This window comes from Heloderma suspectum, chromosome 4 (genome assembly GCF_057233095.1).
Source record: "Heloderma suspectum isolate Gila_16-S chromosome 4, 16-S_ref, whole genome shotgun sequence".
Classification (NCBI taxonomy): Eukaryota; Metazoa; Chordata; class Lepidosauria; order Squamata; family Helodermatidae; genus Heloderma; species Heloderma suspectum.
The window spans coordinates 246605412-246621372 of NC_139461.1; positions in this window are offsets into that span (position 1 = coordinate 246605412).

Below are 15961 nucleotides of genomic sequence, written 5' to 3' on the forward strand. Positions count from 1 at the left end.
TGGCCTTGCACTGCTTCAACCGACATTCCTTGAAGTGGGGATGATGGGGTTTGAGGGTTAAATAAGAGGGATTGGGTGGAGGAAGTAGAGGAAATGGAGGATAGAGCAGGGGTTTGGGCAGTGGATTGGAGGTATTGAGGAGGTTGGTTAGGTGGCAGGGAGTGAGGAGGGGTAGTGGAGGGAGAAGAGGAGCAGAGGAGCAGAATAAACAGGTGACCAAAGATCTAAAAGATCTTCATCAGCATCATGGGCAATTTTAGCCGTGCTTGGCAATGCTGGATATAGACTAGTGGCTGGGGTACTATAAGGAGGGGTGACAGTAGTGGGGGTGGGGGAAGGGCAGAGGGAGCAGAATGTGAGGCTGGGGCAGGGGGTGGAATGCATTTCTCTTCCAGGTCTCTGACATTCTGTTCTAACTGCTTCACTCCTTCCTTCTGACTTGCCACGACCGACTTACTAGATTCTTGCTGCACCACATCATCCCACAAATACCAATAATCTATCTGCTGTGGACGGGCTGACTCTAAAAATTCTCTCAAATATGCTAATTTACTATGCTCAAATGACCCTTCATCTGGCCACTGTCACGCTGGGTCTTCATAAGTGCCCATTCCAAACATGACATAGATACACCAAATGTTTCATGGTTAAACCTGCCGGCATTTTTCTTGGCGAAGCGCAAGCAGGCTGCCCAATGAAGTTTTGGAATCAGAGCCTCCCATGGTCACGTTCTATCCAAGAATGGACAGAACTCAGTCTATCCAAGACTTAGTGCCTAGAGGCACTAACCTAGACTATGCACTCAAGACTTTCACTCTCCTAGAGAGCTGGGCTGGCTGTTAAAAGCCACACGAGTGCCCCATTTCAAAACTCCTGTACCACTTCTGTCCAAGAAGTGATCCCAGCTCCTATCCAAGGAGCACAAACCTTTGTACTGCTTCTATCCAAGGAGTGGCCCTTAGTCAGCCAAAAGCCCTGTCTTTATCCCCTCTGAATCTATCCCCCTTAAAGAGAAAATTTTAAAATTTGGGAGAAAATTACTCTTACCACCTCCGATGAGCTGGCGCAGACTAGAGACAAGGATCAGGGGAGCAAAGATGAGATTTTCAAAAGGATCTCTTACCTATGGTTGAGCGCTCTTGTCCCCTAGTCCCAGTCACTGGGGCATCACCCCCTCAGAAGAGTTCCAGTCATCCCACTGCTGACACCAGATTGTCAGGGAAATCGTGGTCCGAAAGACTGGCGGTCACACGTGTTCGAAGGATTTGGTAAAGCACTTTATTCATGCATGAGGTTGCTCTCCTGAGAGAAGAACAACACCTCCAAAATGGTGGCGCGCGCGCACACACACACACATATATATATATATATATATATACACATACATATAAGAGGTGGCCTCTGGGTGGGGCGGTTCCACCTTCAAGGTGGCCTCCATGCAAGGGTTACACAGCCAATAGCAACATTACAACCAATCATATTAAGATAACATAGCAATGGTTCTGCACATGCTCAGTTATACCTTACTGACGTGGGCATGATGATCTCATCATGACCCTTGGCACATATGCAATGGTATCTGTTATCAGTGACCTGAGTACTTCAAGGCACTTCCTTACATGAACACAATAGAATTGTGAGTGTGCTTTGTCCAGCTCCAGCTACTGAAGATAGTCTCTTACTGTTCGCCCACAGGGCTTGTTTGCTTGTGTGAAGTATTTTTATCCTGTCTCTCAGCCAAAGAGGTTTCCAGAGTAGCTTACATATAATCAGCAAAACAAGATAGTCCCTGCCCACAGGCTGACAATCTAATCTAATCTAATCTTTTGCTAACATGATCTGGAGAAATCAGCTAGGTGAAGCTTTCCAGGGCATGGAGATAAGCATTACCGCTTGCTGAAACTATAGAACATCAAGCTGCTTTTAAGGGCACAGGACAGGAGCCAGTTGAGAAACTGGCAACCCCTGATTTTCTAGGCCCTTCTAGTCTTTTACTGCTTCCCCCACAGGACATTGATGGGATATCATATTTTATTACAGGGGATGGTGTTAGCTCTTGTTCTTTGAAGCCTTCAGAAATGTTCCCTTGTATTAATAAAAGAGCCTCGTGTGGTGCAGAGTGGTAGGGGGCAGTATTGCAACCGAAGCTCTCCCCACGACCTGAGTTCAATCCCAGTGGAAGCCGGGTCTTGGGTAGCTGGCTCAGGTTGACTCAGCCTTCCATCCTTCCGAGGTCGGTAAAATGACTACCCAGCTTGCTGGGGGGAAAGGTAGTCATGACTGGGGAAGGCAATGGCAAACCACCCCACTATAGTCTGCCACAAAAACGCCAGTGCAAGCGGTGCCCCTCTAGGGGGTCAGTAATGACCCGGTGCTTGCACAAGAGGAACCTTTCCTTCCCCCTTCATGGATCACTGCCTTGTTGTGGCGAAGGGGCTTGTGTAACTCAGTGAAGCCATAAACTATGCCGTGCAGGGCCACCCACAGACGGACAGGTCGTGGCAGAGAGTTCTGACAAAATGTGGTCCACTGGAGAAGGAAATGGCAACCCACTCCAGTATTCTTGCCAAGAAAACCCCATGGAATGTATCACAAGGCTAAACGATATGACGTCGGAAGATGAGCCCCTCAGGTCGGAAGGTGTCCAATATACTACTGGGGAAGAGCAGAGGGAATTTCCAAGTAGCGCCAGAAAGAGTGAAGCAGCTGGGCCAAAGCCGAAAGGACACTCAGCTGTGGATGTGTCTGGTGGTGAAAAGAAAATCCGATGCTGTAAAGAACCATATTGTTTAGGAACCTGGAATGTCAGATCAATGAATCAAGGTAAGCTAGAGGTTGTCAAACATGAGATGACAAGATTGAACATCGACATCTTGGGAATCAGCAAACTAAAATGGACAAGCATGGGCGAATTTAATTCAGGTGACCATTATATCTACTACTGTAGGCAAGAATCCCTTAGAAGAAATAGAGTAGCAATCATAGTCAACAAAAGGGTGGGAAAAGCAGTACTGGGGTACAATCTCAAAAACGATAAAATGATCTCAGTACGAATCCAAGGCAAACCATTCAACATCACAGTAATTCAAGTCTATGCCCCAACCACTGAGGCCGAAGAAGCTGAGGTTGATCGGTTCTATGAAGACCTACAACACCTTCTAGAACTAACACCAAAAAAAGATGTCCTCTTCATCAGAGGGGATTGGAATGCTAAAGTAGGAAGTCAAGAAATCACCGGGATAACAGGCAAACATGGCCTTGGTGTACAAAATGAAGCAGGACAAAGGCTAATAGAGTTTTGCCAAGAGAACACGCTGATCATAGCAAACACTCTTTTCCAACAGCACAAGAGGTGACTCTACACATGGACATCACCACATGGTCAATATCGAAATCAGATTGATTATGTCCTTTGCAGCTAAAGATGGAGAAGCTCTATACAGTCAGTAAAAACAAGACCTGGAACTGACTGTGGCTCAGATCATGAGCTGCTTCTTGCAAAATTTCGACTTAAATTGAAGAAAGTAGGGAAAACCACTAAACCATTCAGGTATAACCTAAATCATACCCCTTATGAATATACAGTGGAGGTGAGGAATAGATTTCAGGGATTAGACCTGATAGACAGAGTGCCCGAGGAACTATGGACGGAGGTCCGTAACATTGTTCAGGAGGCAGCAACGAAATCCATCCCAAAGAAAAAGAAATGCAAGAAAGCCAAGTGGCTGTCTGATGAGGCTTTACAAGTAGCTGAGGAAAGAAGGGAAGCAAAAAGCAAGGGAGAAAGGGGAAGATATATCCAACTGAATGCAGAGTTCCAGAGAATAGCAAGGAGAGACAAGAAGGCCTTCTTAAATGAACAAAGAAATCGAGGAAAACAATAGAATGGGAAAGTCTAGAGATCTTTTCAAGAAAATCGGAGATCTCAAGGGAACGTTTTGTGCAAAGACGGGCATGATAAAGGACAAAGAAGGCAGGGACCTAACAGAAGCAGAGGAGATTAAGAAGAGGTGGAAAGAATACACAGAAGAACTATACAGGAAAGATCTGAATGTCCCTGATAGCCATGAGAGTGCGGTCACTGAACTTGAGCTGGACATCCTCGAGAGTGAAGTCAAGTGGGCCTTAGGAAGCATTACTAACAACAAAGCTAGCAGAGATTACAGTATTTCAGCTGAGCTATTTAAGATCCTAAAGGATGATGCTGTTAAAGTGCTGCATTCAATATGCCAACAAATCTGGAACACTCAACAGTGGCCACAAGACTGGAAAAGGTCAGTTTACATTCCAATTCCAAAGAAGGGCAATGCCAAAGAGTGTTCAAACTACCACACAATTGCGCTCATTTCACATGCCAGCAAGGTTATGCTCAAAATCCTACAAGCTAGGCTTCAGCAGCATGTGAACCGAGAACTACCGGAAGTACAAGCTGGGTTTCGAAGAGGCAGAGGAACTAGAGATCAAATCGCCAACATTCGCTGGATCATGGAGAAAGCAAGAGAATTCCAGAAAAACGTCTATTTCTGCTTCATTGACTATGCTAAAGCCTTTGATTGTGTGGATCACAACAAACTGTGGCAAATTCTGAAAGAGATGGGAGTACCAGACCAACTTACCTGTCTCCTGAGAAATCTGTACGAGGGTCAAGAAGCAACAGTAAGAACCGGACATGGAACAACCGATTGGTTCAAAATTGGTACGACAAGGCTGTATATTGTCACCCTGCTTATTTAGCTTATATGCAGAGTACATCATGAGAAACGCCGGGTTGGATGAATCACAGGTTGGAATTAAGCTTGCCGGGAGAATTATCAACAACTTCCAATACGCAGATGATACCACCCTAATGGCAGAAAGCAAAGAGGATCTAAAGAGCCTCTTGTTGAGGGTGAAAATGGAGAGTGCAAAAGCTGGTTTGAAACTCAACATTAAAAAAACTAAAATCATGGCATCTGGCCCCATCACTTCCTGGCATATAGAAGGGGAAGAAATGGAAGCAGTGACAGATTTTATTTTCTTGGGCTCCAACATCACCGCAGACGGTGACTGTAGCCATGAAATTAAAACGCTTGCTCCTTGGGAGGAAAGTTATGGCAAAGCTAGACAGCATAGTAAGAAGCAGAGACATCACCTTGCCGACAAAGGTTCATATAATCAAAGCTATGGTTTTTCCAGTAGCAACATATGGCTGTGAGAGCTGGACTATAAGGAAGCCTGAGCGTCGAAGAATCGATGCTTTCAAACTGTGGTGCTGGAGAAGACTCTTACGAGTCCCCTGGACTGCAAGGAGGTCAAATCAGTCAATCCTAAAGGAAATCAGCCCTGAGTGCTCATTGGAAGGACAGATACTGAAGCTGAAGCTGAAATACTTTGGCCACCTAATGCGAAGAGAAAAGTCACTGGAAAAGACCCTGATACTGGCAAAGATTGAAGTCAAAAGGAGAAGGGGACGGCAGAGGATGAGATGGCTAGATAGCATCACCGATGCAATGAATATGGACTTGAGCACACTCCAGGAGAGGGCGGAGGACAGGAAGACCTGGCGTGCTATGGTCCATGGGGTCACGAAGAGTTGGACACGACTGAACGACTGAACAACATTAACAAAAGAGAGCCAAGTTTTCAGTTTCGCTTGTTTTTTTTCAGTTTCACTTTCTATGGTCACTTAGGGCAGGTGTCCCCAAGCTTTTCAGGTCATTGGGCGCATTTGGAATTTGGGGTGTGTTCCATGGGTGCTCCCATGAGAGGGGCTTGCCCATTCACAAATTAGCAGTCATGGAGGCCAGGACCAGCACAGGTTCTCCACCACCTGAGGTAAGAGAGCCCAAACATGCTGCCCCATCATTCTCCCCCTTGCTTCTGGCATATTGCCTGTCACCCTCACCCCTGCCCGCCCATGTCATGTGTCATCCCTTCCTCCCTACCCCATACGGATGATCTCCTGGGATACCGCTCCCACGACACCTGGCTCTAGGGAAGGCATTTGGGCCTGAGTTTCTGTAGGAAGAGCTGCCACTTTTCCAGCCGATGCTGAGAGGATCCTCAAAGCAATCCAGAGGGCCAGTAGCTGCTCTGGTGAGCCCTGCTGACTGCTCTTTCCATGCTGCAAATGCCATGGAGGGGCGGGAGGGGGAGGAGCTGGCAGCTCTCTCTGGAGCACTTGTTGCAGCCCTACCTCACTGGAGCAAGGTAGCAGCCAAGGGCCCTCTTGGTGGGAAGGCAGGAGCACAATATTCACCACTCCTCCTGCTCTGCTGGCTGAGGTGGGGATTCCCCCCCAACTCTTAGGAGGACCAGCCCTGATGGTAGGCGCAGCCTGTCACAAAGCACCCATTTCTTAGAAGGCAAACTCTGAAGCTAAAAGAAAAATGCCTTGCCCAAGAACAAGGAAGAGGTAGATTCAAAACACAAAGCCACTCTTTCTAACCCACAGTTTTTTGCTTCAACACCCATTTTACAAAAGACAAAGTGCTGAGGCTCAGGAACAAGTAGCTGGGTACAAGCCAGACATGCTGTCTGAGCCCCAAATGCCAAATTATATATTTGCTCCCACAAAGTACAACTAAACACCCATTACTCAGAAGGCAAACTTGTGATGCTCAGAGAAACACACACACACACACATAGAGCATACACCCACACCAAAAAAACCCCAAGGAAAGACATGCAGACAGAAACACAAAACCCAGGGAAGATAACCACCAAAACAAACAAAACCCAGGGAAAACACATACACACACAAACTACCAGGCAAAATGCACACCACAGCAAAACAAGCCAGCAAAAGGCAAAACAGACATACATCTCAGAGGCAAAACACACCCACCCCTCCCCACCATCCCCTCTAGCCCTCCAAGGGCTTCTGCCAGGGGAGTTGCAGTGGTAGAAGCGACAAAGGAGACAAAGGAGACAGAGACAAAGAGGTAAGTGGGCTGCAGGAAGCCCAGGGACTGTCCTTTTTCCTTCTGAGTGGCTGTGAGCTCAGCAGGTGCTCCTGAGAGCTCCAACTGAATTGGGTGTGTGTGGCCTGAGTACTCCCAGCAGCTGAGGGCAGGAAGCTTCAGTCTGTTTCCCGCATCCCAGCTGAGCAGAGCAGAGCAGAGCAGAGGAAGCTGCTCCAGCTGGTCCAGGGACTACAGAAGCAAGAAAGCTCCCAGAGAACAAGCGACCAGAGCGAGCAAACAGGGGGAGCAAACAGGAGTTGGCCAGGGGAGTTGCATTGGTAGAAGAGACAAAGGAGACAGAGGCAAAGAGTGGGACTCTGCTTTTAACCTCTAGTGAGTAGAGGAGCAGGCACAATCTAGTCTAGAACAATCAGAAAGCTAGCCACAAAAAGGGAAAGAGGCTATGGAAGGACGAGACTCTCCAGTGGTGGTGACCTGCAAGGTGTGTGCAATGTTTGTTTTCTTGCCTGAGAACAACATGGCCTATACCTGCAAGAAGTGCAAGTTGATCACGCCACTGGAAGAAAAAGTAAGAGGACTGGAGCAGCGACTGTCGACCCTCCGGGAATAAGAGAACATGAAGAGTTCTTGGACAGAATGGTGGAACTACAGCAGCAAAGTAAAGACCAGAAGCTTGAAGAGCAACAGCAAGCTGAGGCAGAAGTGGGAAATGCTGAGGTGAGGAAAAATACAGTAGAGGATACTCCTTGGAAAAGGGTGACAGTTAGGAGTAGAAGAACTAGACGCTACTCTGCACCAGTGGAAGCAGTGGAGCTATGGAACCGATTCCAGGTACTTGAGGATGAGACTGGAGGACAGCCTGCAGAGGAAGAATTACAGGGGAACCTGCATGAGAGTGAGCAAAAGGCTGAAGGACAGTTAAGCAGAGGCGATTAGGGGTGAACGAACCCCACTCACCGTTCTGGTTGGGGGCATCCACGGTGGGGGGGAGGCGATCTGTCCCTCCCCCCGGAATCCTCCCCGGCTGGCTCCGCTCCATGGCGAGTCCGCGGAGCTGCTGGCCTGGCCCGTCCGCAGCCGGACTTCCGTCCGCTGCCCCAGTCTGCGGCCGCAAATGGTGTCTGGCATAGCGGACACCATTTGCATCCCTGCTTTAGCTGTGATAGGCTATGTAAATATTTACATAGCCTATCATGGCTAAAGCAGGGACATAAATGGCATCCCGGATGCCGGACGCCATTTGTGGCCGCAGATTGGGGCAGCGGACGGACCGGACCGGACAGCGGCAGGTAGGGTCCATCTGGGGAGAATTTTGCAGGGCAGCGGAGGGGAGTGGTCTGTACCACCATGTACTATGGACTCATTGGAGTCCATGGTGGAATACACCACCATCCCTAGAGGCGATGAAATCCAGGCCTACAACAACAAGAAGAGAAGGGTAGTAGTAATGGGAGACTCCTTGCTGCGTGGGATCGAAACCCAAGTATGTTGCAAAGACCTGTGGACTTGCCAGGTATGTTGTCTCCTGGGAGGACGGATTAGAGACGTGACTGAAAGGTTGCCTGCACTCATAAAGCCCACTGACAGGTATCCCTTTCTTCTCATCCATGTGGGAACAAATGATACACCAAGCAGAGCTACGAAGAAATCACGTCAAACTTTGAAGCTTTGGGAAGGAAACTCAAGAACTTTGGGGCCCAGATAGTTTTCTCATCCATCCTTCCAATTAGAAGAGGGATAGAAAGGGAAAGAAAAATACTCCAGGTGAATGACTGGCTATGAGGGATTTGGATTCTGGGACCACGGGCTATATTTCCTGGAAGATGGGCTGTTGGCAAGGGACAGGTTGCACCTCACAAAGGCTAGGAAGAACGTGTTTGGCCACAGCATGAAGAACTTCATCAGGAGGGCTTTAAACTGAATCCTACGGGGAAGGGAGATGTAAAGTTGGGGGTAACAATGGATGAAGGCTCATGCACTGCAATGAAGAGAACAGCTCTAATAGCGCCCAATAATAGTCTTCAGAAACATGTAGGAAGAAAGCCAGACTATGAAACGCACGGTCTTTGATGTCTATATACTAATGCCCAGAGTATGGGAAACAAACAGAACAAACTTGAACTCTTAATATAAGAGGGAAATTATGACTTGATAGATGTTACTGAGACTTGGTGGGGTGACTCTCATGACTGGAATACAGCAATTGAAGGATATTGCCAGGGTTGGATCAGAGCCCATAGAGACCCAAAGCAGTTCTGATTCTGAGGAAGAGATAGAAACCGTGGGAGAGGAGCCCGCGCACTGTTCAGAGGCGCCGCCAGAGGGAGAGCCCCTCCCTGCTCACATTCCTGAGAGTGGTAGTGTCCCTGGCAGGCACGGGGAGGGACAACTGGAGCTTTGGGACGCTAGGCGCCAGCGCAGGGACAAGCGGGAGATGGAGGGCGCCGAGAGGAGGTGCTCAGCCTGCTTCGCACAATGTCAACAGCTGTGCCCCAATACCCCACGGGAAAGGGGTGGACTTTCACCTCCTAGCCCTTAAGTTCAGAGTAGGGATGGACGAAAGTCACTTACCTGTCCTCGAAGCTTTTTGCGGTGGGGGGGAGGCGCTTCGCTGCTCCCCCCGCGAAGTTCAGGCCAGGGGGGGGAGGCCTCCCACCTCGCCCGGCCGAAATTCAGGCCGGGGAGGAGGCACCTCGCCTCGCCTGGCCACGAACTAAAAAGTTTTTTTTTAAAAAAAACGCCCCCGTGATAGGCTACGTGACGATTAACGTAGCCTATCACGGCTAGATCTGCAAAGTCAGCCGTGATAGGCTACGTGAATCGTCACGTAGCCTATCACAGGTGACTTTAAAAAAAAAAAAAAAAGCACGTACGCAAATGGCGGCCCCCATAGGGAGCTGCCATTCGCATTCCTTATTTGGTCGCTGTAGTCTACGTAAATCTTTACATAGACTACAGCGACCAAATAAGGAACGGGAATGGTGGCTCCCTATGGGGGCCGCCATTATCTGTACGCGCTTTTTTTTTTTTTTTTTAAGTCACCCGTGATAGGCTACGTGACGATTTACGTAGCCTATCACGGCTGACTTTGCAAATCTAGCCTTGATAGGCTACGTTAATCGTCACGTAGCCTATCACGGGGGCGTTTTTTTTTTTCTTTTATTGGAATGGCGGCGGCGGCAGCCGGTCGAAAGACTGGCTGCCGCTCCCACCCCGGACGAAGACCCGACAAACCGCCGGCTGGACCCGCCGCCGGGAGGGACATTCGCCAAAGGTAAGTGGGGGGGTGCAGGGGGCGGGGGGGCAGAGAATTTCTCCCCAAAACTTGTTCGGGGGGCCGAACACATTGGCGCTCGGCCACCCGAAGTTTCGGGGAGAAATTCTCCGCCAACCCTAGTTCAGAGGCTTCCTGGCTTTTCCCTCCAAACTGAGACCAACTGATTCCCTAAGGCTAGAAACTCCTGGTAGGCAGCTCTCTTAAGTTTCCCTCATTAGGCTCAGGCAATTAGCATCTCTAAGCGTCATTAGGTTGAATGGAAATAAAGCCTTGGAAAAGAGCCATATCGTCTGCGTGTTGATTCTGGCTACCTGAGGATTTCAGAAGGCAGCAAGGGCATTCTCAACAGATATAACTTGTTCAAAAAGAACAGGAGGAACAGAAAGGGAGGTGGGGTTGCACTGTATGTGAAAAATACATATCTCTCTGCACAGAATTACAGGAGGATGAGCTTGGTAGCCCCATCGAGAGCGTCTGGATCAAAATAAATGGAGCAAAGAATAAAAGGAACCTGGTGGTCAGAGTCTACTACCAGCCACCCAATCAAGGAGAAGACGAGGATGAAACTTTTGAAAAGCAAATAGCCAATGTTTTAAGGAAGCATGATGTAGGAAATTCCTGACTTGTGTGGTAGATAACTTCCTCCTACAGAAAGTAGAGGAAGGAACTAGAGGATCGGCTATCCTTGACTTGATCCTAACCAACAGAGATGACTTAGTGGATAAAGTAGCAGTTACAGGAACTCTGGGGGAAAGCGACCATGTTATGCTTGAGTTCTTGGTTCTAAGGGAAGCAAAAGCAGAGTGTAGTCAAACACGTACCCTGAATTTGAGGAAAGCTGATTTTAATAAACTCAGAACAATGATAAGTAAGGTCCCATGGCAAGCAACTTGAACGAGAAAAGGAGTCCAAGATGGGTGGGAGCTTTTAAAAAAGGAAATCCTCAAGGCACAATTACAAACAATTCCAACAAGAAGAAAAGGTGGAAGGCAACAGAAGAAGCCAATGTGGCTTCACAAAAAGCTTAGGGATGACCTGAAAACAAAAAAGGACACATATAGGAAGTGGAAAGAAGGCCAAGCAACAAAGGAAGAGTATAGGCAGGTGGCACAGAATTGCAGGGATGGTGTCAGGAAGGCTAAAGCTGAGAACGAGCTGAGGTTAGTGAGGGATGCTAAAAGCAACAAAAAGGCTTTCTTCAGCTACATGCACAGTAAAAGACAGAGGAAAGAAATGGTGGTTCAGCTATTTAAAAAGGACGGCAAAATGATAAGAGATGGCAAAGAAAAGGCAGAAGTGCTCAATTCCTACTTTGGTTCAGTCTTCTCCCAAAAGAGGGTCTATGGCCCCCTGGCAAAGGCGAAGTACAGGCTGAAGGGGGAGAATTGCAGCTTGAGATCGATAGGCATATGGTCAAGGAACACCTAATTACTTTTAATGAGTTCAAATCTCCAGGGCCAGATGAACTGCATCCTAGAGTAATAAAGGAACTGGCAGAAGAACTCTCAGAACCGCTGTCTATTCTCTTTGAGAAATCATGGAGGACGGGTGAAGTGCCAGATGACTGGAGGAGGGCTAACGTTGTCCCTATCTTCAAACAGGGTAAAAAGGAGGAACCTGGGAACTACAGACCAGTCAGTCTGACATCAATCCCTGGGAAAATTCTGGAGCAGATGATAAAGGAATCCATCTGGAAGCACCTTGACAACAATGCCGTGAGTACTCGAAGCCAACATGGATTTGTCAAAAACAAGTCCTGCCAGACAAATCTGATCTCATTTTTTGATCAAGTAACCTCCCTTGTAGACCGTGGGAATGTTGTAGTCATCATATACCTCGACTTCAGCAAAGCTTTCGACAAAGTGCCCCATGATATCCTGATGAGCAAACTAGCTCAAAGTGGGCTAGATGAAACAACGATCCGATGGATCCACAGTTGGCTACAGAATCGGACTCAAAGAGTGCTTATCAATGGGACCTTCTCAAATTGGGGAGAGGTAACGAGTGGGGTACCGCAGGGCTCAGTCCTGGGCCCAGTGCTCTTCAACATTGTTATTAATGACTTGGAGGAGGAGGTGCAGGGAATGCTGATCGAATTTGCAGGTGACACAAAATTGGGCGGGATAGCTAATACTTTGGAAGACAGAAACAAAATTCAAAGTGATCTGGATAGACTGGAGCGCTGGGCAGAAAGCAACAGAATGACACTTAATAGGGATAAATGCCAAGTTCTGCACCTAGGAAAAAGAAACCAAATGCACAGTTACAAGATGGGGGATACGTGGCTCAACCACACTACAAGCGAGAAGGATCTTGGAATTGTTGTCAATCACAAGCTGAATATGAGCCAACCATGTGATGTGGCTGCAAAAAAGGCAAATGCCCACACTGGAGGCCTTCAAGACGAGGCTGGATAGCCATTTGTCAGGGATGCTGTGACTTGGATTCCTGCATTGAGCAGGGGGTTGGACTCGATGGCCTTGTAGGCCCCTTCCAACCCTACTATTCTATGATTCTATGATCCTGCCTCATTCATTTTTACAGGTGGTCCAGATGATGGCATCTTTCATATTTAACCATCCTGTGTTTCCCCACCACGTCTTCGGTGGGTTTTTTCCCCTTTCAACACACAAAATGTTAAGGAGGAAAACTCAGGATAGCTACACAATGTCTTTCGATTGGTAGGACTAAGAGCCATCCATCTGGAAGTACCCTTAATAGTTTGAAACTGTGGCCCTGGCTTGGGTGGAGGGTAAAATATCCTTTATATCTTTATCCTCACAATTACCCCATAAATTATGTTCTCCTGAGAGACAATTACTTGTCCAATATTTCCAAGTACTCTTCATGCTAAAGAGGGGATTTGGGTGGATTTTCCCATGATGCTATCCCAGCATAGAGGTTTCTCCTCCTAATAGGGTAAATAGTCAATTGGGGGGTGGGTGGGACCTGCATCAAAATTTTGCAGTGTGGAGTGCTCCTGCTCAGGTTCAGACTAGCTATCCACACAACCTTCAATTCCATTACTCCCCACAACAGACATTCAGCATTCTATGGCCACTGAGAATTGCTCACACCTACTTTGTGTTGTTGTGGTTTTGCTTCCTAGGCCATTTTTTCCTATAGATTTTTTGTACTTCTGTAAACCTTGGTGATCACTGAAGCATGCTGATATGTCTCACTGTTTTCTCACTGGACTCATTTTGGCTACATAGCTGTCAGCACTCTGCACCTGAGCTCGCTAATAAAAGGAATGGTGACTTATCTAATCACAAATCTCCCATGTCTGATCTTGTATACAGTTATACTGTAACACACTGAGGAATATGCTTTTTGTATATTGTTAAAATAAAACTGGATGTTTTACTTCCTTAAAATCGTTGGGGATACATGCTGCTTGTGCATAAATGGTCTGTAATTTACTTAACAGGTTTCTTCCAGGACTGACCCAAAACATTTTGCTGCTTTAGGCAAACTGCAATGGTGTCCCCCCTGCCCCAACAAGTTATCATACCAAAGGCCTGTCATGTTATTTAGTACATGAGGCAGTAAATCCCACAAGTGCTACCCCTTCCATGGCAGTACAATAATAACAACAGCAGCAGCAGCAGCAACAACAACAACAACAACAACATCAACAGAAAGAACCATTACTTTTCAATAGCACCCAAAATCAACTGCCTGAGGCAGCCAACTCACTCTGCCTAGCGGTAGGGCTGAGCCAGGTTTCTTCTTAATGGAAAATAACATGAGAAGTGTCTTCTTGGATCAGACCAAAGGTCCATCTAGTCCATCATTTTGCCACCATCTCTTAGTTACCCATGAGCAGGTCATAAACAGGACACAATGAAAGTATAATGCTTCATAGTTATTGTAGGTAATAGCCACTGACAGACTCTCATATACCATTTATTTTTTCTATAATTGTTATTACATTTTATTGTAAAAAAAATCAGAAAAGTAATATGGGTAAACCAAACAAACTAAAACATAAATTGATGTATTTCACTCAAGACTGCTTGTTCATGTATTACAAGATAAATGTTCTCCATTGTAGGTTTCAGAGGAGGTTGCAGATGGTCAATGGGGTTCATTTAAAGGTCTTCCATTATTATCAACAGTTATATGGAAATCTTGGGTTTAAAAATGGCTCCTCCTATGTCTCCACTTATACCACTCATAGAACATCCTGTTTTTATTGATGTACAAAAAGTATGAGCATTTTAAAGAGAAGCAGGAACATGGTATATTAGGCTGCAATCCTGCAGCCTGTTAGCTAGCTTCGGATGGGCTGCAGGATTTTGTGGAAGGGCTGCTCCACCAGCAGAGAGGTGGGAGGTTAAAAGGGGTTTGTTGGGGCTGATCTGTTGAATCCAGCCTTCTCCAACAAACACAAACACCCAAGAAGAGTGAAACATGGAGCTGGTATACTTATTTTCTCTCCCTTTCATGTAAATAGGAAGGAAAAATAAAGGCTGAACAGGGAAAATACAAAATGGGAAAACTGCCCTGCACCAACTTCTGCCCCAGCCAGCACAAGCCAGCAGGGCTTAGGAAGTGCTGGTTTCCACAACACAGCATCTCATTGCCACCACCACATTCTGGTTGCTCTACCCTGGAGGTGTATGTGAACTCTCAGCTTGTGAACAAATCTTATGAACTTGTAAGCAAATTTTCTTGATGCTATCTGGTATTAAGTCAGATTGTTTTAAAAAAAATCAAGTTGGACAGCTTTCAACTAATCCTACAATAATTTAGGGTGCAATCCTATGGGGGTAGGCAGCTGCCTCTGAACTCGGGGGCAACTGCCTATCCAATGCAGGGCAGGAGAAGCATGGAGGGAATTGTTCCCTTTGCGCTTCTCCTGCCCTGCATTTGTGACTGGACAGCCAATTTCGGCTGTCTAGCCGTGGGAAGGTGGAGCAGGGGAGGAGGCTGCTGGACAACACATAGGATGTGTAGTACCGGCATTTCCGCCTTCCCCACCCCAGAACGCCCCCTGAAACACCCTGTTTTGGCCCCTCTGCTCTTCTCTTGCGAGCATGAAGCACGGGGCCATTCCACTCTGCCTGCGAGGCAGTGCAGAAGGGGGGAAGGTCGGTTCCCGGAAACCTACATATCCTATGTCCGTCTAGCCGCTGACTAGCAGCCATAGGATCGCTCCCTCCGTGGGCCTTCCATGCTCAGACTGCTTTTGAATTGCTCATAAGTGAACACTCTTCAATGGTTAAGAGTTTGGTTTCTAACAATTTATAATATTTTTATTGACATTTCATGTGATTCAACTGAAGGTTTAAGGATAACACTGGATCCTATATCATTAATAGTTTGCGACTGAATAACTGAACACTAAAGATGCTTTCAACTAAGATAAGGGAACATTCAATTAAACTAGTTCATTGATTGATTTTAGCGCATGTATATAACATTGTCTTTTCTTTGTTGAAGAAGCTGTAAAGGCATGGGATCATATTATCATATGTGGTGAAATTGTGTTGGTTCAGATTTGTCTACTGGTTTTTAAAAGCCATCTAAACTAGTGGCCATCAACACATTTGGGTGAATAAGTACTTCCTTTTGTCTGTCCAGAGCCTACTGCCAATCAATTTCACTTGCTTATCTTGAGTTCTGGTATTTTGAGCAAATAATCAGTCACTCTCTCCACACCGTTTACAAGCTGTTCATAATTTTTCATGATTACCTTTATCAGACGACAACCATCATCAGAACTGCCATCCCCCAAAAGATGAAAAATCATGGCTGGCCAAGTTATGACATT